We start from the raw sequence: 24,135 nt of genomic DNA on the forward strand, positions 1-24,135 counted from the left end.
ATGATAGGAGGTCCTCCCAATGAGGAATCGGGTCATGAAGACATAAGGTAGTGCCTCTGCGTCATCATCCCATGGCTCACACTCCAAGTATGGCCGCCATATCATTGCATCCAGGTCATCCAGTGCCCGCCGCCACCACTCTAACTTCCCCAAGTGGGGCTGACTCATCATGCCACTGTACATAAACATGTACGGCTGATCCACCGCATGGAATCTCAGACTCACCGGTCGAGTCACGAGTAGGTGCTCCCAAACCCAAATGTGTAGCAGCGTCATGCCCACTGCTAAGGAACCTCTCCCTCGGTACACTACCTCATGGAGCTCCTGATACATGTGTGCCAGCATGCACGGCCCCCATGCAAATTGGGTCCCCTCGGTCATCATCATCTCAATAACCTGTCCCCATCCCACCGCCAACCCATGTGACCGCCTGTCTGGACACAACAGTCCTCCCACAATCCCTGACAAAACTGCTGGAAGTGGCTCATACAATGCCGCTATATCCTCCCACGTGATCGAGCCATCATCAATGAACATATCCTCATCAAAAATCCGCTGCACTACCACAGTCCCCCAAGATCTATCATATGTGACCAGCTCCCCTCGAATCGGAATCTGTAGGATGCGCCACACATCCTCTAGAGTCACGGTCATCTCCCCCTATGCCAAATGGAAGGTGCACATCTCACTGTGCCACCGCTTTGCTAATGCTGTGATCAATCCGTGATTCATACGAATCACAAGCATGTGCATCACCTCATAAAGACCAGTCGCTGCAATACAATCAATCTCTGCCTGGGTCAATCGGTCCCGCAACCTCTGTGTCGCAGGATGGCGCTCGCGTAACTGCAACACGCGCAGATCCTCCTGCACATGGACATTCATCAATCACTATCAGTTGTTTTGTTTTCAAACTTTCTTAAGTTTAAACCTAGACTATCAACAGATACTTTGATCAAATATCTTCGGGTCTCTACAGGTAAGCAATCATGGCCACCTAGACTTCAACGGGCATTTATCCTAACAAATGACCTAAGTCTCATCAAGCTGCTATGGTTCAAAACAACTCCCACTTCACATCACCAACCATCCATCATTAGGCATCGAGAGATTTTCTTCATCCAAACTGGGGCATTTCTTTATCCTAGAGCAAAAGCGCTATTTAACCAACAAAAGCGCTAGTTTTCAACAATAGCGCTACAACCCTAACAACAGCGCTCAATCAGCTATACACAAGTGCTCAAACTGCAAAAGCGCTAAAATCATTATACAATAGCGCTATTCTAACTCAATAGCGCTCAATTAACCCAGCAATAGCGCTACTTAACCAATAGCGCTAAAACTTGCATACAATAGCGCTAATGCATGGCAAAAGCGCTCAAACAAGGGGACAATAGTGCCATTGCGGTACAATAGCGCTAGTTTATAGAGCAAAAGCGCCAAAACAATAGTTCCAGCGCTCTTGCTTTGACTTGACTTTGACTCAGCTAAAACCCTATCAAAAATGCACAAAAATTAAGTTTTCGAATTTGCGTATCGCTGGTCCGTAGTCATCTGGACGCTGGAACCGGCGGACTCGCTCGAATCTGTGTTCGGTGATCGGAATAGGCATCGTCGCTGCTACTTGCTCCTCCAAACGTCACTATCAGAGCTCTCGTTTTCAACTGGTCGCGGTCACAAATGATCCTGTTTTCACCCCTTTCACCCCATTTATACCCTTCGTGGTCATCGTAACTTCTCCCCGCTCACCGCCGTGGTCCCCGTGAACTTCCCGAGCCCCCCATTTCTCCACGTTTCCCTCGTTTTCTTCTATTTTTCACCCGTATGGCTAACTTCTTCTCTTCTACCACCCTTTCAATTTTCATTCTTTTTCGAGAGATCGTCCGATTTTTCAAAAAAAATTGGCCCATCTCTCGAGGGGGCATACCACCCATTAAATTAATATTTTATGGGACATTTCTTCACACCTATTTTTCTTTCTTTGAAACGACGTGATAAACCGCACCATCTCAAAGAGGGGCAAATGTAGTCACACAAATCTGTCCATTTTAATTAAATAAATATTTCATATTTATTTGATTAAAAATCCACTAGCTATCAATTAATTAAATTAATATTTAATTAATTCATCCTCAAACATTCTCCTAATAATTAAACAAATTATTCAATTTGTTTTAATTAATTCATTAAATCAAATACAAATCAATTAAATAAATAAAATCTATTTATTTAATTAAATCCCCCTATTCCTCTTTTAAATAAATTAAATAAAACATTTATTTAAATCATTATCCCCCCCACTTGCATTTTCCTACAAATGCAACTTGCACACATTTATTGAAATAAATAAATTTTTATTTTAATAAAATCTTATTTTCACTCACCCACCAAATCCACTTGCAAAATCTAATCCCCTTCTAGATCCTTCTAACCCCTTCCTAATTAGCCTAATCCATCTTTTAATTATTGTCACATTCCTAAGCAAAATGGAGTCACTTCTCAAAGACTCCAAAGTCTTTGAAAAGCGTTTAATGCTTTGTGTGTTCAACAAATTAACCCCCAAAGTCTTCCAAGACCACTAATGGCTCTTACATGACCATTTATGGCTCTTACATAACCATTTATGGTTATTTCAAACTTGTCCCCCCAAACATTTATTGTTTTGACCATATTCATCCATTTCACATTTGGACAAGAGTTTATCCATTGGATAAAAGCTTTATTCTTTGAATAAAGATTTTATTCATTCAACCAACCTTGACTCTAAAATCTCAAGGTCATATCAAGCATTTAATGCTTATTCCCTCCCCTCTCAACCTATCTCACATTGACACTTGTCATCCTGGGATTGGGTTGAAAGCCCTCACATGGATTTGAAATCATTCAATCCTGACCCTTGTTGAGATTGCTCAATCTCAACCATCCATTGCTCCATTTTTCCTATAAATAGAGTCAATTTCTTCATAATCCAGATCCTGAAAACTTGTATGCATTTAGGCTATAGGCATTTTAAGAGAGCATTTTAGCATAGGCAATCTAATATCTTGTTATTTCAGTTAAAATCAATCATTTTAAGAGCATCTAGTATTTTAGTTTTTCATTTCCCATTTGAAGCAAAATACTCAAATCTCAATCCTCCATAAGCATCCATAGTGCAAAAAGCTGCTGAGAGCTACACTATTTTGGAACTTGGAGAGGAGAGGAACAAGGGAGAAAGGAACCAAGACCATGCTAAGAGGCATTTGGAGATGTCTCATTATCTTTGCTTCTTTAGTTAGATATATTAGCATGTTTTTAGTGTCTCTCTTGGTATGCCTTTTTAGATTAGTTTTTGATTGACTAACACTGACGGTTTTGTGTCTTTTTGTGTTATTCATCATTTGCTAACCTTGTGCCATTTAGGAGGGCATCAGGATGTAGTAGCTTCCATATATGCTGACTAATTCCATGGCTTCAGCTGACATCCTCTTATTCACATTTCCCTACAATTCAAAGACAAGTTTTCCTGCAAAGAAATCATTCCATCTCGTAAAATTCTCAACATACTTTTTCTATTGCAAGTGTAGGTAATACTCATAAACTTTCATGCCATCGATCCAGGGTTCATGATGCAACCCTTGCCATTCTCTGGTACAAGAAAGAATATAAAATAGATAATAAGACATATAGAAACTGGTCATACTGACAAAATTATGCAGACCCTCATGGAGTTTGTCAGTGATAACCTGTGCCTAGTCTAGATATTTTTCACTAGCCAACAACACTTGAATTGAAAAATACATCTAGTCTTCCCATTAGAAGGCATGTGCATTCCCTTTAATTATATTCAACGGAATTACAATATCTCTCACCTTTGTTATGAAGTTCTCTCTTGTGAGAGGTCTGGGTAACCTGGAACCTCCTTTCTGCAACTTAAGGAGCTTGTTCCTAGAAATGATGCTCTTGTAAGTGCCCTTCTTCTTAGAGAAAAATGCATATGAAATACCAATAGACCAGTCCTCATACAGCTCCTTATGGGGAATGCCCATGGCAGCCATTACCGTTTCCCTATCAATTTTCACCAACACCTCACTACTACTAGTTCTAATACACTTGTTGTCTGCATCATATCTACTCATGCATTCCATAACCAATTCGGGGAAAGGGGAAGCAATAGGGAATGTAGCAGCTTCAATCAACCCACTCTTAACAATCTTTCCCATCATTAAATTACCATCAGGGTTTCCCACTCTCTCCATAAAATCTCCCAAGTCAGCCTGAGCCAAAGAAGTGTCTCCCAACTCTCGAAGTGTACTCACTAAACATGATGTACGACCAAGTTTTGGCAAGGTCAGCCTCATGACAGTCGTTCTTACATTCATCAAATAATTTCAAAACAAGGACATAATTCTACCCAAAACAAAGGATTTCACTACAGTGGCTTTCCGAGCAAGTAACACAGCAGGAAAGGGATAATCAAAACTCACCTATTACTATCATGAAATCTCTGCAATCCTTGAAAGTATGGAGCTATAATTACCTTCAATGCCCTTCACTTCTTCAACAATAAGCAGCTACCAAATTACAGCTGAAGGGTTTGCATATTAAAGGTTAAGAAAATCTATACAAAACTTACGCATGCTTCTTAGCAACTCATGCAATCATGTGAAGGAACTCCTGATTTGATGGGAATCTGACGATTTCTTTTATTACAAATCACTTCCACACAAGCGGCTCAAGCTTTCATGATTACTTTCCACAATTAGAATTTCCAAACTTGACATGCTCGAAATATTCCTTTTTCTGTGCCACCTTTCATTAACTTGCCTTGCCTTGTTATATTTATAGAGCCAACTTACAATGAACTTTCAATCGTGAACCATTTAACAAAAATTTCAAAGGTTCAAGGTCAACATGAGAGAACAATAATAAAGAGAATTTGAAGTGCAAAATACCACCTCGCGGCTCAACACAAAACTAAACTAAGAACGAGCGAAGACTTTTAGACGAGCACAAAGATGAACCTCGAACCTTGAACTGGACAAGAAGGGTTCAATGGTTCAAGTTCAAAACTGACCTAACATACTTACGCTCGCCCATTAACAACAAACAAAGCCACGGAACACATAAAGGCACCAGGTGAACATTGAACTCTGAACCGAAACACGGGTTCAACATATAAGTTCACTAAAATAAGACTGTAGACATCTAAAAATGGTCAACGCTTGCGGAGTCATACTTTAACATTGGTGCATTGCCTTATTTTAGGTATTTTTGCATCGCATTAACATTTCTTCTATGTTGCATACTTGATCTTTATCATTTGCGAGCATCGAGTCCTTCTTCTGCATTCCTCATTTTTATCGCTTTTGAATTAGGGTTTTGTCCTCTTATCAATCTTGTCATTTTGAGATCGATTTGTCATCGCTCCTCATCCTTGTCAATCTCGTCAATTTTGCAATCAATTTGTCATCGATCCTTGTCCTCTTCAATCATGTCAATTGACGCATATCAATTTGGTCTCTTTATCAATATTGGTCAATTTGTCAACCAATTTCAATTGTTTATCAGTCAAATCATTTATCAAGTCAGAATCATGATCAAATCGAATCTACATCAATTATCTTTTGTCAAGACCTAATCTTCTAGGGTTTCATGATTTAATCATTTAACCTTGTTTGTCATTTCTCCCTCTAGGTTAAATAGTTGATTTATCCTAAGTCTTCTTGTCACAATTAAATATTTATTTAATTGGCTAACTAATTCCTCCCTCTTTGTGAATTAATTAATAAATGAAAAATTGTTAATTAATTCACTTAATTTCACCTAATTTAATTTCTCCTAATTCCTAATTTCCTAATTTTCATTAATTTCAATTTTCTAATTTCTAATTCATCTAATTCTCAATTCTCTCCTATTTTTCTCCTAATTTCATGGGAATGACATTTCAAGTTGTCATAATTTGTCATAATTGACAATCAATCAATTTTGACATAGAAATTTGTCATAATTTTGTCAAAATTATCAATCAATCAATCTTGCATAGAAAGTGCAAATTTGTCATAATTTGTCATAATTGTCATTCTTGATTTGAATTTCCATTCGAATCTCTTCATGCTAATCTTGTCATTTCTCCAATTTATCTATAAATTGGATGAATTTCTTCAATCAAGGTCCCTGGTCGAATCGATCACGCTTCTAGTATTCTTGCGCTACCGTCTTGTTAATCTTGCTTTCATATTAGGTTTATGCACTTGAAGGTGAGATCCACAAAACAAAGCAACTTGAAGGAGAAAGAAGGACAATGGAGCCACATGAAGGAGACATCTGCATTTGGTTTGCTTAGATTTCATTTAGAATGTCTTGTTTTCATGTTTTCATTGAGTGTAATTAGGATTGGTCATTGCAATTGAGTTTTCATGATTGAACTAGTCCATTTGTTATTTGCTTTGATGATTTCCACATTTCCTATCCACATTAATTGGTGAACCCGACGTGAACTAACCCCCTAACCATGCTTTTGAGTGCTTTTGAGTTGATTTGGAGGTGAAAAACCCAAGAAACAGAGCAATTCAAACCTTTCTGGGCACTTTTGCGCCTGTGTCAAGGCATTCTGCGTCTGTGTAAGGTACACAGGCGCATCTTGATGGGTTTTGCGCCTGTGTCAATGCATTCTGCGCTTGTAAAAACTTCGCTTGTGTAGAAGGGATCTGCGCCTGTGTAAGCAATTCTGCGCCTGTGTAAGGTATCTTGTGCCTGTGTATGGTATCCTGCGCCTGCGTGCATCCTGTGCCTGTGTAAGACATTTTGCGCCTATGTAAGGCCAAAAACAGAGGTGAAAATCAATGTTTTTACTTGCAAATTACATTGTTTGGCATTCTCTTCTTGCATTTTGGTTTTCTTTGGTACTGATTCTCTGTGCAGAACCTTGGCATTACATGGGATGAAGACTAAGAATTAAACTACTAACAAATCTTATGCAGGTTGCCTTATATTCCAACCAAACTTTGTGTTTGTGATTCATAATTAGGCACCTAGTATTTTTGCTAATTAGGATGGAATGAACATGTGTTTACTTTGCTTGTCAAGTTTGACATTGGAGTAGGAGAGTATGCTCTCATCCTTCTTGGGGTGATCAGAAATCCAGATCTTCGATACCATTCTCTTGGCTCAGATTGTTTGTTACCTTTAGAGGGCTTGCCTTCCCGACCATTTGCTTTCTGTTGCAAGCAAGTGACAATCGTGAGAAGGGAATGACCCAAAGTGAGTATAGCTAGAATACCTTGGCATTCTAACTCACTATAAATAAATACCTGATGGGCGAAAGCTTTGAAGGAAGGGTTACGTGGGAATTGTAGTTACTTGGGAAGTGATGACCCTTGGACTCTTTCTCATATCAACATCTAAGTAGGGCCTCAAGGTCTAAATCGTGCTTGCGCGACTACATTTGTTTGGTATCTTGGTGGGCTTAATGTCTCAATCATGCTTGTGTGACACCAAGGAGTAACACTTAACAGAAATCCTTACTAAACACCTTGTATTTAGAGGCCAAAAATCTTTCTAGTTGCTTGAGAAGGACAAGTTCGGATACTTGGAAGAGATACTAAGTTCGCCATGGGGAGATTTCCATGGGGACTAATGCTTGGCTACCCTGAGAAGTGAGTGTCATGGAGGGGAGCCCATGGGGTCAAGCATCTATGTATTCTCCTTGAATCTCATAATGAGTCTACCTCTCAAGTACCTACTGTCCTTGCCTACCATAAGAAATTTGTGAATGTGCATGATTGTCTTGAGTCTAAGTTAAAATATCTTATCTTCTTTACTTGTCAAAAGTTGAGTTGTGTTTCATTTCAAAAACAAGACAAATTGATTCAAAACAAGGTTAAACACAAGAGTATTTCATTCAACAAAGTTCAAAACACCTTCAAACATGGTTGTCAAACATTTTTCAAACTCTTGTCTCAACATTCATGTCACTTAGATTTAGGTTCATCCTATGTTTGCATTTTGCAAATTCATTGTCAACTACCAAGGTTAAGTTTCACCTAGGTCATACTCCTTTGCATATCAATAAGGGTCATCCATTTGCAGGTGTCCTCTTGCATTAGAGTAATACCATTTCATAATTCAACCTTAGGTTTTGCCTTAGGTTGACATTGTCATACATTTGCATTTGCATCCTTGTCCTCATAACATTAGGTCACATTTACATACCCTAGGTCTCTTCATTAAGCTTAGGTCATTATCATATCATATTAGGGTCATTGGCATAGTAATTGTCCCTTTGCATATAGTGTCAAAACTTTGGTTTGTCATACTTGAGTAATCCAAATCTTTGAATAAACCCTAAGTCATTGTTAGGAAGTCTAGACCTTATCAAACTTTTGCCTTTTTGTCATCCATGTCATTTGGTCAAACCTAGCTTAGTATCCAAGCATATAGGGGAGACATTGTCATTTGTCCTATTGTCACTTTGTCCTTTTGTCCTTTGAGGTCTAGACATCATTTCAATTTTCTAAGGGTCTCATTTTTAGAATTGCATTCATGAGTTTGTCAAAATCTTGAAAAACAACAAAAACATTAAGTTGCATTGTCATCCTTTAGGTTGCATTTGTCAATCCCATTAGTTGCATTGCATAGTGACATGTTTGTTGAAATGAGGTCTCAACCTTCTTACAAAGCCATGTCATCACAATTGAGAAATCAATCATGTCAATCCAATCTCTACATGTCTCAGAACTTGGATCAAACTTATCATGATGATGTAAATGTCCAAATACAAAAACTAGAGGAGAAACTAGCTCAAGAAAATGAGATTTTGGAACAAAGAGTGAAAAACATTGAGAAGAATAGATCACAAATGTCCAAAATGTTTCAAAAATTTCCAGGTCGAAATCCAAAGATTGAGCCAATTGATGTAAGATCTCTTCTTGAACGATCAAACATACCAGCTCTCCTCTCCCAAATAGAGATGATGAAACAATTTCAAGAAAAGAGACAACATCAATTTCAACATTATGTGCCTCCACAACAAGAACAAGAAGGTGTTTACTATCAATCAAATTTTCAACCAATACAACCAATGGTTCAACCAATTGTTCAACATATACAACCAATACAACCAATGGTCCAATTTCAACAATATGTCCAACCAACTATACAATGTCCACAAATGGTTCAACCAATGGTGGAATATCAATGTCAACAACCACAACCAAACATTCAAAAACAAAGGTTGCAGCACACACCAAGCCAAATTTTGAACATGTCAAACCAATTTGATCAACATCTAGTTCGAAATCAAAACATGACATCAGATCAAAACCAACTCCTTGCCAAACAAGTTCAAATTCCAGATACAACTATGTCAAAACCTCAAAAGAAAGGTGGCTTTATTGCAATGATCTTAAGGAAATTACCAAGTGAGTTCTTTGAGGAAGATCAAGATAATACACTTATGTCTAGCAAGGCCTCATCTCCCCACAAACAAATTGACTCTCCAGTGGCATCTATCCCTACACCTTTAGAAGTTTCACAAGAACCTTCTATATTGTCCTCATCAAACAATACACCCAAGGATGCAATTATCCAAGGGCTATCCATAATTGATTGCCAAGATAATCTAATTCATGATGCACATCCTTGTCATGTTTCAGAAATACAAGACCCAATGCCACCATGCACTTTATTTCCATTACCTGTTTTAGAGGACCCCATTCGAAGTCCCTCTTCCTCATGTTTAAGCATTGATTCCTTGCCAAAATCCATCACAAATGTTCAAAGTGCATTTCCTTCATGCCAAAACATTGACTCCTTGTTAGAATCCCCCATGCATATCTGAAGTCCAACCCCATGTCAAGAGGATAATTTAGAGCATGAAGAAATGTGTCTTAAAATAGATCAAGATCAAGATCTTGAAACCTTATCATCCCATCCAATTGTTGACCAGGACCCCATGTTCCCAAACACTCATGATAATTCCCTTATTCTTGTCCATCATATCCAAAGTCCTATTGACACTCCATTCCCCGAGCAAGATCAAGATATCCCATTCCATCCAATCCCAAATGATCCCCTTCCATTTCATGAAAAAAATGTCCTTTCAAATCCCATTTACATTCAAGATATCCCTTCCATCCTTTCCGATGATCCCATTAAAAGTCAAGAGCAAAGCACCTTTAAAGAGGATTCCAATGATCTTCCTCCTTGTCAAGATCAAATTATTCCTTAAAATCCTCCACAAGATCCTTTTTTTCCTCCATCTCCTTGTCCTAATGCTCCATATACACTCCAAGATCGCATTTCTTTTGATGATCCCATTATTTTTCCCATTCCATCTCTTGAAGAGCCTGTCATTGAACTATGTCCACTACACGATCCTAGTTTCCCTCATGATCCTAATCGCCCTCATGATCCTAATCCTCTTCATGATTCTAACGTGTCAGTGCAAGATGTTCATCAACCCTCGACATGCATAATGGGTTCTTCCACTCTGGTGCAATCCGATCCACTTCAAGATCTCATTATTTCTCTCATATCATATCCACCTCATAATGGACTCGTGTCTTCTTCCCAAAGAAAAGAGTATCCTACAAGTCAAGATATTCATAAAGGCAAAGGAGTAGATCTTCATAAGCAAGAATCCCTTCATGTTAAATAAAATATTAAGGGTCATGGCCTCAGTGAAATTCCTCAAGACATGGGTACCCCTGCTAAATCCAACATCCCTTCAAAATCAAAACATACACCTTCCCCATCATACCTTCCATCCATCTTAGGTCCTTATATCCCTTTGTCCTCTATGCAAGGTCAGCAAAGGCACAAATCCTTGAGTAAATTTCATCCATCCAAAAGAACTCCATCTCATTCATATCCATCCATGCATTCCTTTCCCCCTCCAAGCAATTTGGATGCCAAGTATAAAAGTCATAAGTCTAGCAATCCACATGTCCAATATAATCGACATGTCAAAACAAAAAACAATATGATCTATAAAGAAAAAGAAATATCCAAAAGGCCACAAAGGCCCATTGCTCAAAAACAAAAGTTAAAATCTATATGGGTTCCTAAATCCCTTATGCAAGAAATGCACTCCAAGGAACCACAAAAGCATGAAAAATCAAAAACCATGTGGATCCCTAAGCGGCTCCTTGAAGCACAAAAGCCTAAAGAAACATCCAACTTGGCATCCAAAATTGCTATTCCTCCATCCAAACCTCTCAAATCTATTCCTCCATCACCTTCTTCATCCATTTTGGGCCCTTATGTCCCAAAATCCCAAGCTATAGCCTTTCCTCCATCCAAATCTCACAATCTGAGATCCATTTTTCCTCCATCAATCCACCACCCATCAAGGTGTGTGCCAATGTTGATCTTGCCTTCATTTCCATCCAATGAAGTCCAGTTCTTCCAATACCCTATCCATTATCCAATGCATATTTTCCATCCTTCTATCCCTTTGGTCCAATCCTTTGCATAAATCCTTGCCTTAATTTCATCTCTTTTTCCATGTCCTTATCCTACCGACGTCTTTGAGCATACTTTTAAAGGTCATGGTCCATTTTTTTCAAGGCTACTATCTAAAAAAAAAAAAAGATGTTTGATTCCTTCTTCCATCCCCTGTCATGTGTCCATCTTCTATTGAAAAAGTCAAAATACAAAAAAAAAAAAAAAAAAAAAAAGAAAAAGAAAAAAGTAAAGCAAAACTAATTCGTCCACTGGTGAAAACCTGGCAAACAGGCACCTTGGGCAAGTACTGTGATGAAAACCTGGCAAACAGGTGTCATGCGTAATTTATGAACTTCTTGCACACCACACTTGGGGGCAGGTTTCCTCCTTCATATCCTATTGCCCGTCAGTATCCTATCATGCCATGTCATTACCCCTTCATATCCTATTGTCCCTCATGTCCAGTTTCCTCTTTCCACCTTTGATCTTGACAAGGCTGAGGATCTTCATGAGCATCATGCATCTTGTTTGCAACTTTTAGTCCATCATAGCTTTTGGTCTTTATCCATTTGCTTATTATAACCTTTCATCCATATTCCCTAGCTTATTGCAACTTTTTGCCACTATCCCTTAGCCTACCCCGACCTTCAGTCCATGTCGCTTATCCATTCTTGGTCTTGCTTATCCTATCCATATCTTATCACTATCCATACACTCTGTTTCATTCCTTGATCTTGATCTGACATAAGGACGCAAAATTTAAACATGGTTTCAAAAACCTCTTGACATGTCCCTCATGCCATGTCACTGCTTTACATTGTCATATCCAATCTCTTGTCCCATCATGCCATAGCCCTTGAAAATTGCATATGTATTATCTCCATGATAAAAGGCCTTTGTCTTCCCTCTATCCACCATCATTTCAGCAAGCCTATTTATTCACCTATCATATTCCTTCCCTTGCTAGACACTGGGGGCAAAATCCTAAAAATTGAATAATGTCCTGAAAAAAATCTCTAAAAATCAAAAAATGTCCTGAAAAAAATCTCTAAAAATCAAAAAATGTCCTGAAAAAAAAATCCAAAAAAATCAAAAAAATGTCTTGAAATAAATCCCTAAAAAGTCAAATAAAGTCCTGAAAAGCAAAACATAAAATATCCCCTCTATGCATAGACAAATCGCTGAGCATACCTCCAACGACTCTCAATAACACACTGCGCTTTACTGTAAATCATGCATTAATAGATGAACTTTTTCAATCAAACCAGACATTCAAACTGATCACAATTGTCTTCTCAATCGAACGTCAGCATCAATATGATTTGTCCTTGTCACTACTATCATGGGTCTTATACAGGGTGTGGTATGCTTGAAACCAGACTGTGTCCTGTCTTAGATGAGGTACAGCATGTCCTGAAACCAGACAGCATGATCGTCCTATCAACACTTTCAACTTTTGACAATGAAGATCAAGATGTTTGTTTGACTTGTTGGAATTAGCGAGTCTTATCATTTATTGATTTATCTTCGATCATGTTCCTATGTTGCTCGATGATGTCACTGAGTGATTTAGAGTGACCGGGATGGTTCATGGTCCCTTTCTTTTTTGTTGTGATTGTTGTTTGTGGAATGTTTGTCACAAACTGGGGCAACTATATCATTGGGTGTCTGTGATAAGTACGTTCGCTTTGTGAACGCCGCACATACCTCGACCCTTGATGTATGCACCCTAGGATGCTTCACTCATTCCTTGTGTGCGATGTGTCTCTCTTTTGCAAAAGGGGTTGCATTCCAGCTCTGGCCTTCAATGCCATGATGCTCTGCATCCGCTTTGCTACATTAAATAAAGGTTCTCACCTACTTCTATGCATTGGTGAAAGCAAGTTTTTCCTTCATCTCTAACTATCCTCTGTCTAATTTCTTCTCACTAACATTTCTTCCATCAGTCCGTTTAATCCGTTCGCACCTATCATCTTCTGTCATTCTTATCGATCACTTGGCCTCTTTTCTGGATTTTTCCTGCCAATTCCTCGAGGGGGCATGCATATGTCATTGTTATTGTCTGGGGTATTTTCATTATTTTTCTTTGAAACAACGCTTAGAATCGCATTGTCTCAAAGAGGGGCAAAATGTAGACATCTAAAAATGGTCAACGCTTGCGGAGTCATACTTTAACATTGGCGCATTGCCTTATTTTAGGTATTTTTGCATCACATTAACATTTCTTCTATGTTGCGTACTTGGTCTTTATCATTTGCGAGCATCAAGTCCTTCTTCTGCATTCCTCATTTTTATCGCTTTTGAATTAGGGTTTTGTCCTCTGATCAATCTTGTCATTTTGAGATCGATTTGTCATCGCTCCTCGTCCTTGTCAATCTCGTCAATTTTGCAATCGATTTGTCATCGATCCTTGTCCTCTTCAATCATGTCAATTGGCGCATATCAATTTGGTCTCTTTATCAATATTGGTCAATTTGTCAACCAATTTCAATCGTTTATCAATCAAATCATTTATCAAGTCAGAATCATGATCAAATCGAATCTACATCAATTATCTTTTGTCAAGACCTAATCTTCTAGGGTTTCATGATTTAATCATTTAACCTTGTTTGTCATTTCTCCCTCTAGGTTAAATAGTTGATTTATCCTAAGTCTTCTTGTCACAATTAAATGTTTATTTAATTGGCTAACTAATTCCTCCCTCTTTGTGAATTAATTAATAAATGAAAAATTGTTAATTAATTCACTTAATTTCACCTAATTTAATTTCTCCTAATTCCTAATTTCCTAATTTTCATTAATTTCAATTTTCTAATTTCTAATTCATCTAATTCTCAATTCTCTCCTATTTTTCTCCTAATTTCATGGGAATGACATTTCAAGTTGTCGTAATTTGTCATAATTGACAATCAATCAATTTTGACATAGAAATTTGTCATAATTTTGTCAAAATTATCAATCAATCAATCTTGCATAGAAAGTGCAAATTTGTCATAATTTGTCATAATTGTCATTCTTGATTTAATTTCCATTCGAATCTCTTCATGCTAATCTTGTCATTTCTCCAATTTATCTATAAATTGGATGAATTTCCTCAATCAAGGTCCCTGGTCGAATCAATCACGCTTCTAGTATTCTTGCGCTACCGTCTTGTCAATCTTTCTTTCATATTAGGTTTATGCACTTGAAGGTGAGATCCACAAAACAAAGCAACTTGAAGGAGAAAGAAGGACAATGGAGCCACATGAAGGAGACATCTGCATTTGGTTTGCTTAGATTTCATTTAGAATGTCTTGTTTTCATGTTTTCATTGAGTGTAATTAGGATTGGTCATTGCAATTGAGTTTTCGTGATTGAACTAGTCCAATTTGTTATTTTCTTTGATGATTTCCACATTTCCTATCTACAAAGACAAGTAAGACCACTACATAATTAAGAATGAAACATGTTGAATTTGGTGAGGCGACCTTAATTATGCTTTATTTTATGAAAGATAGGATTTTGACTATAGACAAAATAATAGGGTAACATCAACTCTGACTAGGGACCAGGACTGAAAAGGAGCAGGAAATGAATCTAGAATCTCTGGTTACACACACAAGCCAACAAAAGCAAAGGCCCAACCACAAAAAACCATGACAAAATAGAAAACACACCAAAAACTTATGTTCAAGGCGGGGGGACACCTGCGTATGACTGGTAAAGCTTTAAATCCTGCCCATTGAAGGACAGGGGCAATGCAGTTCCATCGGGATATTCAATTTTAAATGAGTTAGGGCCCAATACCTGATTAATCATGAACAGTCCCTTCCACAGAGAATCAAAATTTCTATGAGCTCCCTTTGGTTCTCTACGTCTATCCCAGAGCAGGACCTGATCTCCCAGCATGAACTTTTGTGGTCTAGTTCTACAATCAAAAAAATTCTTTACCCTACCTTGATGTGTAGTGATACGATCAACCAACTCTTGTCTTTCTTCCTCAATTTTTTTAAAGGTACATAATTCTCTTCTCCAAAGCACTTCAAAACAATTCATCTTCAACCACCTTCTACAATCTAGCTGCTAACAATTCCAAAGGCAAAGACAACTGAGCTTCAACCTTGTATACTAGTTCAAATGGCCTCATGCCTATGGCCCTTTTAGGAGAGTTCCTAGCTACCCATAACACTTCATATAGCCTTTTATGCCAATCCTTCACATTTTCAGTCACCAATTTCCGCATTATAGAGATCAAATTCTTATTGCTATATTCAGCCTAGCCATTTCCCTACGGATAGTAATCTAAAGAATAGGATAAAAGAATACCATGATCATAACAAAACATGCTCATTTCCTCCAAGGAAAAATTTGTGGTATTATCAGTTACAATTTTTCGGGGAACACCAAACCTAGTCAGTATGTTCTCTTTAAGGAAATTACAAACAATTTCTGAAGTAGTCTTCTTAACGGGAACTGCCTCCACCCACTTCGTAAAATAATCTATAACTGTGAGAATATGAGTATGACCTGTGCTTGATGGAGGGTTTAATGGGCCAATGAAATCTAAACCCCATTGCTTGAAGGGTTCATCTATAACTACCAGCCTCAACGGTAAAGCAGCTAATTGGGGCTTCCCTAAGAACAACTTGCATTTATCACAATCTGCAACCCATTTGTATGCATCTTTAAATATGCCTAGCCAATAGTAACAACTCTTGAGGATCTTGGAAGTTATTACTATTGATGAATAATGTCCTTTGCATGCTTCACTATAGAATGCCTTCAGAAGCTTTTCATGTTGCTCCTTGTCAACACACCTTAGGAATGCTCCATCCAGGCCTTTCTTATACAAGATATTGTCAACAATCACATATTTGGCTGCCTTTAGTCTAAGATTTCTCTTTTCTTTAGGAGTTAAATGATTCGGGCATTCTCCATATGTCAGGAAATTAGCCACATCCGTGAACCATTCATCTTGCAAGCTAACAAATAAGGTCAGTGGTAGTTATTCCTTTTCATCTTTGTTTTCCTCTATTAAATGACACAATCCCTGCCCCCAGACTAATTTGGTCGGCCTAATATCCAAGTCAAATTCCTAAACCTTTGAAACCCAAGTTGCTCTATTGTTCATCCCCACCTCTTGCTGGGTCAAGATACTTTTTACCATGGGATTTGACACAAAAATAATTGAATGAGAATGCAGAATATAATACCTGAAGTGCTTGATAGCTTTAACAACTGCAAAGGTCTACTTCTCAACTAATGAATAATTCAATTCATGCTTCTTCAGTGGAATGCTCATGAACGTGATAGGGACTTCTTCATTCAACTCATTATTTTGCAAAAGAATGTCGGACATTGTGTGTTCTGAGGCATAGCAATACATGATGAAATCCTTTTTGAAATCGGGATTAATTAGAATTGGATCTCAAGCAATTGCCTCCTTCACCTCTTCAAAGACTTTCTTTACTTCTTCCTTCCATTTGAAAATCTGCTTTTCACTCATTATACCTACAATGTGTTTGGTGACTTCAGCAAAATCTGGCACAAATCTCCTGAGAAAACTCACCTGTCCAAAGAATGATTTGACACCACTTCTGTTTGATGGCAAAATCAACTATTGAATATATTTTACTTGATCATGATCAATTTTAATTCCATCTTGTGAGACTATATGCCCTAATAGCTTTCCCTCTCTGACACAAAAAATTGATTTCTTTGGATTCAGAGAGATACCATGATCTCTACACCTTTGCAGCACAATCTCCAAATCTCTTAAGTGATTTCTCCTCCTCTTCAAAAATAATGTCAAATCATCTAGATAGATAACTATAGTATTACCAATTAGGTGACCAAATGACAGGTTCATTTCACTTTGGAAAGTTGCTCTAGTGTTTATTAGACCGAATGGCATGCGGTTATAGGCGAAAGTTCCCCAAAGTGTGGTGAAGGTTGTTTTGTGTTGGTCTTCTTCTGCCACGCCTATCTGGTTGTAGCCAAAAAAACCATCGAGCATTGATGTCATTTTTTATCCAGCAACAGTCTGGAGAATATGATCCATTGTTGGTAATGGATAGTTGTCTTTTAAACTGGCCAGGTTCAAGTTCCAGAAATATACACAGATCCTTATCTCTCCATTTTTCTTGCAAACCGGAACAATGTTCGCTACCCAGGTAGAATGATGTATGGGGTAGATAATCCTTGCTTCAAGCATCTTATCTATTTCTTTGAAAATTGCATCTACAACCTTGGGATTATAGTTTCTCAATTTTTGTCTAAAAGGAGTCGCTCTGAACTTGAGGGGAATATGATGTTGAAACTGACCATTTTTAAAATCTTTCAAATCCTCATAGGAACAAGCGAAAACACCTAGGAATTTACATAACAACTTAATGAACAAATATCTTTCCTTTGGAGTACAACACTTACCCAAATCAGCCAATTTTGGGTTGGTTTTATCACCTATATTAAATTTTTCATAATCTCCAGAGTTACTGGTACTCTGAGAATTGTTCCTTCCAACATACCTATTGGTATGATCAAAGAGGTGTTCTAAGGTCACCAAGCCTTTTGGAATTCTATTTCCTTTCAACTGGATAACTTCCTTATTAGAATATTCTCCTAAATTTGGGCAAAATTCATTAGATTCAGTCTCAGACCCTTCAAAGAAAGAGGAGACAAACATCTTGGCATTTTGAAGAAAATTATTGATTTATTTGTCATTTTCAAACACCTGCCAAAAATCAGAATTAGCCGGAACATTAGGGCGATATACCACTTCAATCCTGTAAACATCTGCACCAAAGTCTAGATGTGGGAGTAATAAAGAAGCTGAAACTACCAAGGAGACTAGACGGGAATTTTGGTTTCTAGGAATTGCCTCAATTGAGAAGGCATCAAAATATTTCATCTCATCCCAGACCCTATTCTTATAATGTCTAAGCCTTTCGTTCTTTACTTAGAAGAGATTTCGCACCTACTTGATAGTTAATTTTGCATCACCTTGGACTCTCAACAACTTGATTCCTCTTTTCTTAGCATGTTCGAGTCCCAATAATAAGGCCTCTTATTCTATAGTATTATTAGTGTTTTTGAATTCTAACTTAAATGAAAAAGGAATCTTTTCACCTTTTGGAGAAATAAGCACCACTCCGGCACTAGATCCAGCTGATGCACAACTTCCATCAAATTCCATCACCCATAGGCCAGTAGAAGGGTCTAACACATCCTCTGGTGTTTTCTTCATGTCATCAGAGAACAGCAAATAATTGCCAAAATCACATTCTTGATACAATATTTGAAATTTTGGATCATCAGAAGGGAAAATTGTATATTTAGATTTTGGCTCTGGTTGAAGGGCAGTTTTTTGTTTACCAATGGGAATTAATTCTTGAGACCAATCCATATTGATTTCTCCTCCTAGATCTTTACAAAAAGTTCTACTTAGCAGCATGCCTTAACTTGAAGGAATATCAGCTACCAGAATAGTCAACTTCACTCTTTTTCTAGGATGTACCGCCAGAGCAACTTGAGCATCTTTGATTTGGCCAAGCAAAGTGACCTGCTTATTGAATAACATTTTTCAAAGGTTTAGTGAGGGAAAGGCCTAATGCTTTAGCAACTGAAGAAGGCATGATGTTATATGATGCTCCTGAATCAATGATACAATTGCTGAATTTATAACCATTAATAAAAAAAGATATATAGAAAGGTTCAGGCTTTTGATCTAGTGTTAAAGGTGGTTCATCTGGTTCATTAGCTAATACCTCTGGAATAGTTTCAGATGATTCTGCAGATTCAATACACTTTCCGCTCTATGAGGACTCGAGATTGGCCAACAATGACTTATTAGGTTGCAACTAAGAGGTTTCCCCCTATACATTTTTAACTAATTTATCCAGCTCTTTAGGGTTCCACCTAAGGTATTCAGCAGGAGATATCTGAATTTTAGAAGTCTTATAAAATTCAACAATATCAAAATAAGTATTAGGATCAGGGCGCTTCAGTATCTGAACCTCTTGAACTCTTGAACCGCTTTCAAAGTTCTAGTTCATGAGTTCTTTACCTTTGGCTAAGGTTTCAAGAAATGTTGAATTACCTGCATTTTTAGGTTGACGTTGATTCCTAGTAATGATTGCACAAGAAGGATCTTCAAGGGTCACCAATATATCTCCTCCTCTTTCTAAATCTAACTCGTACTCTAGGAAGTGTATTTCAGAGTCGCCAGGTTGCTTGGAGATCTCTTCTTCCTAACCAATCTCACTTATTACTCCTCTTGTATTCATAATTTGCACATGTCACGCCATTTCTGGACAGGAATTACCATCATGATCATCAATTAGGTGGAAAACACACATGTTACCTTTAGGTGGTGGAGCTTTAATTGCTAATCTCTATTGAGCTGGAGGCAATTGTAAGGTTTTGTTCTGATTAGTAATGCTTCTTAAAATATCTTGATAATTTTGTGGGTAGGAAGTACCAGCCTTTGGCAATTGTCTTTTGAGAGCTATGACATCATTCATTAATCTTTGTACTACAAGGTTTGAAGAAGTAGAGGGTTGTGTACTAGCTACTTGAACTTCTCTCTTCCATTTTCTAGCAGTAATTAGGTCAGCTTCTAACTAAATAGCTAACATTTTGACATTGTCTAGAGTTGCTACTCTTTGTCTCTGAATTAAGAATCTTAATTCCAAAGGCATGGAATTTATGAAGAAACAGTTTAGATTGTCATCTGAAGGCTTTTGATTTGCAAGAATTTTATGGACAATTTTATCAAACTTAGCAACAAAATCTCTCATAGACTCAAGAATTTCTTTTTTTAATTGGGCCAACTGGGCTAAAAGGGAATGTTCATCTTCAGCCACCTTAAATCTAGCCTCAAACGTAGTTTTCAAATCTTGCTAATTTGTGATTGCACCATTTGGAAAATGGTAGAACCAATATGTTGTTGCCTCAGTTAATGTCTGCACAAACAATCTCACCGCCACATCTTCATGTTGGATGACTATCCCACCACATGCAACATTAAATGCATTTACTCATCATTTGAGACCTTCCCATCACCACTAAATCCCTTGCTCCTTTAGGTAAAGCATTCAAATTAAGACCAAGATTTAGTGGTTCTACTACAGGTCCCCAAGGATTGTTAACAACCATTCAAAGAATGATATCAAGAGGTGTGGGGTTAATTACACTGGGTAAAGAAACACCATCTAATATTAGGGCTTGACAAATGGGAGATATAGGTGATGGAGAAGAAGGGGAAGGAGGTTTAATTATGGCTCGTCTTCTAGGTGTAAAGGAAGCTTGAAAGTTCAGATTTTGCAATGCTTGGAAGACTGGGTCAAATACTCCCTCACGCCTCTGGGACCTAGTGTATCTTCTTGGCTCTAGTTTGTTCACAATTCACAATTCCCATAAAGTAGAACAAAACAGAGATAATTCACAAGACAACCCTATAGATCATGTGATCGGGTGACTAATCTTGATATTCAACTCCCTAGCAGAGTCGCCAAAAATCTATTGGTTAACAGATTTTGCCCTTCTTTAATTTTGTAGTGAATGACTCATGTATACCCTCATTGAAAATATTAAAAAAAAAATAGTTGGGTGAACCGATTATTGGGTTACCCTTTGCATAAGGGTACAACACCACGTATGATATTCAATGAATTTTTAAACACAAACTAAACATCGACCACTTTTAACCAGAAAGTGAGAAAGGCATTATGCATTCATTCATCAACACAATATGAATGTTGCTAAAGATAAATACTTATATAGGCAAATCTCACATACTTCACAATCAAATCAATTCCATTTTATGAACGTACCCTTTCTAACGGAATCAAAATGTCTTGGACTTTGATTGAGTTTCTCTCATGCTTCAAAGGACAAGGGGGGTCAGAATGCCCAAGCAAAGAGATAACAATGGATTTTATGAGAGAGAATCATTAACAAACTTCTTTACTCATACTAATAAATGAATAATTAAAAAAAATAGTTTTTGCACATAAAACAAATCCCAACAGATATTCACTTTCACATTCAAACACACAGATTTGAAGATGGCAGAAAATGTATCATTTCATTCACAGATAAAATTTCTTCAATGAAAATCTATAACATATTAAAAGAAAACCAAGTCTACTTAATCCATTTGAAATTTTTTCAGACACTTTAAATAGTTTGCTTAGTTACATAAATAGCCTCCAGGCTTATAGTTTTTGAAAAGTAACCAAATTTAAATTTTAACTCTATTCAAGAGTTAAAGAAATTATCTTGCCTATAACTAACATAACTAAAAAAAATGATCGGCCAAGAGCCGCGAACAGGGTGACAATTCATTGGTGGCATGATCAAGATTCTGATGCAGGGGAAGAATTTGCTTGCTTATCCTACTTTACTGAGGCACCATGTATGTTCCGCCAATCCAAATGTGTCGTCGAGAAGTTGAGGACAAGATGATAATAAGGAAGACCAATATGTATAATGTGTTATTTCTAGACATCTTTGTCCTTGCTTACCTGCAAGACTTTTATCTTATCTGCTTCCAGATGATCAAAACAAGTTGTCAACATGGATTCAATCCTCGCTATTTGAGAGAAATCATTAGTAGTCATGGATTTTGTCTCTTTAACAAGATGCACTCTTTCCTTGAAGGCTTTGATCATTTTCGCTGCATCTTCGATAGTCTGTACATCATCCTTCAAAAGCTATATATCAATGCACTTCAGATATTTTTGTATTATATTAACGAGTTCTTTTAACTCCTTAAGCAATTTGATGGAATCTTCATGGCCTTGTTTGATGATTGAGTTCCTCCATTCAATATTTTTCTTTGCCACATACAACACATTATCATATAAACCATCCACAGGCTTATCGAAAAGAAATTTCATAACTCCAAAATTTTGCACATCATTCATTTGTGTCAATACCGCTACCCATTTATTCTTTTCTTTCTCCCATGCTAAGGCTTCCAATTCCAGCTCCTTACTTACATCCACGGCATCTCCAAACACTTTTATCAAATTATCAATATAATATGTGCCTTGATGTGCTATGGACTCAAGCCATTTATCAAAAATCTTAGCTATCATACGGTTCCTTTGAACTTGATCTAGTAGCTTCAGGTTCACTGGTGATTTCGGATCAAAAGATAGCGACTTTTGTGACAAAGGTTGGGGATTCGGGCTATGTATGGCATTAATATATTTTTCCATTTGTCTGACAATCTGCTTCAACTCTTGTTTTTCCTTTTCATCCTTCCAAGTTCTGGATATCATCCTTTTGGTGGAGGACTCCAAATGCTTGACGCCCCCAGACCATGAAGCAACTCCTAGATCAACTTTTTCAACAACATAATATTTTTCAGTGGCATTTTCTACATCTTTATTTGAGATGGGCCTAGCCACTTTAGCTACCCAGTGCCCTGTGTTATCATCAATATCTATCATAGCCTCCGTTTTAAGCTTTTGGACTTAGATGTTTTCCCAAGTTATTTGCTAACCATGTCTTCAATGGGAATGGTGATGGGAACCACATTGCATTTTTTTCTAACAGAAGTCTCTAGCCATCTGGGATCACTAGAGGAAACTTTGGGTAGAAGCATCTAATAGCTTGGAGGAACAACAATGGTTATGGTGCCTATTGGGTATTGATCTTCTTCAGGTTCTTTTTTCCTTGTCCATATCTTGAACTGGGGGATCATTTGGCACCTGTTCATCCATGGTTACCTGAGTCTCTTCGCCTGATTCTACGTCAACAACAATTTGGTCCACCGTAGGTTTCCTGCTTTGCTTTTTGCTCTTAGAGTGTGTGACTCGAACTGGCAAGGGATTCAATGGAGATATATTTGACCTTTTACTCCCAACTTCTTTGGGCTTTCATCTTGTGGCACCTGCAATATCAACAATCACATTAGAGGAAGAAGTGGGAAACTGAGTAGCAGCATGAAGTTGACCAATTGTTTCCACTTTAGGAGCGAATCTATGGTACCTCAACCACTTCTTTGTTCTCCTTATGACATTAAAGGACTTAGTCTGAATACTTTCTTCCTCTCATTTGTCCCAATTGATTTCAGGAATTGGTTTCCCTTGGACTCTCTCATTGAACTCGAGATCCAATACATCTTCACTCTCTTGCTCCTGTACTCTTGAAATATTTATTGGCAATCCCATTGTAACTATTTGTTACAAGGTGAACCTTGACCACAGTATTATTCTGACCTCCAATTCATCATAACAATTTTCCCAATAGTCTTCTGATTGGGGTTCATGACAGAAATCTACATCAACATTCAAATGCTCAATTGCATATCCTTTACTGTCAAACTTATGTCTGGCAACGTAGGGCTGCAAGTTCAATTTCTTGAATTCTAGTTCTAGGTTCAGAGTATGGAAAGCAGATTTGCAACTGTATTGGCCAAGTTCAACTAGAAAAGCTACCCTAGACTTACCTTTTTCCTTTAATTTCTTATCTATGTGGGCAAGTTGTCTACAAACTTCAATAAGCACATGGTTTTCTAGGGCATACCTGGGCAATTTAAATGGTTCACCTTCAAATCCCCCCACTCTAATGTAGGTAAATCTAGAGAATTGGATGTAGTAGCTTCCATATATGTTGACTAATTACATGGCTTCAGCTGAAATCCTCTTATTCACATTTCCTTGTAATTCAAAGACAAGTCTGCCTACAAAGAAATCATTCCATCTCATAAAATTCTCA

Source organism: Cryptomeria japonica, chromosome 9, assembly GCF_030272615.1.
Source record: "Cryptomeria japonica chromosome 9, Sugi_1.0, whole genome shotgun sequence".
Lineage (NCBI taxonomy): Eukaryota > Viridiplantae > Streptophyta > Pinopsida > Cupressales > Cupressaceae > Cryptomeria > Cryptomeria japonica.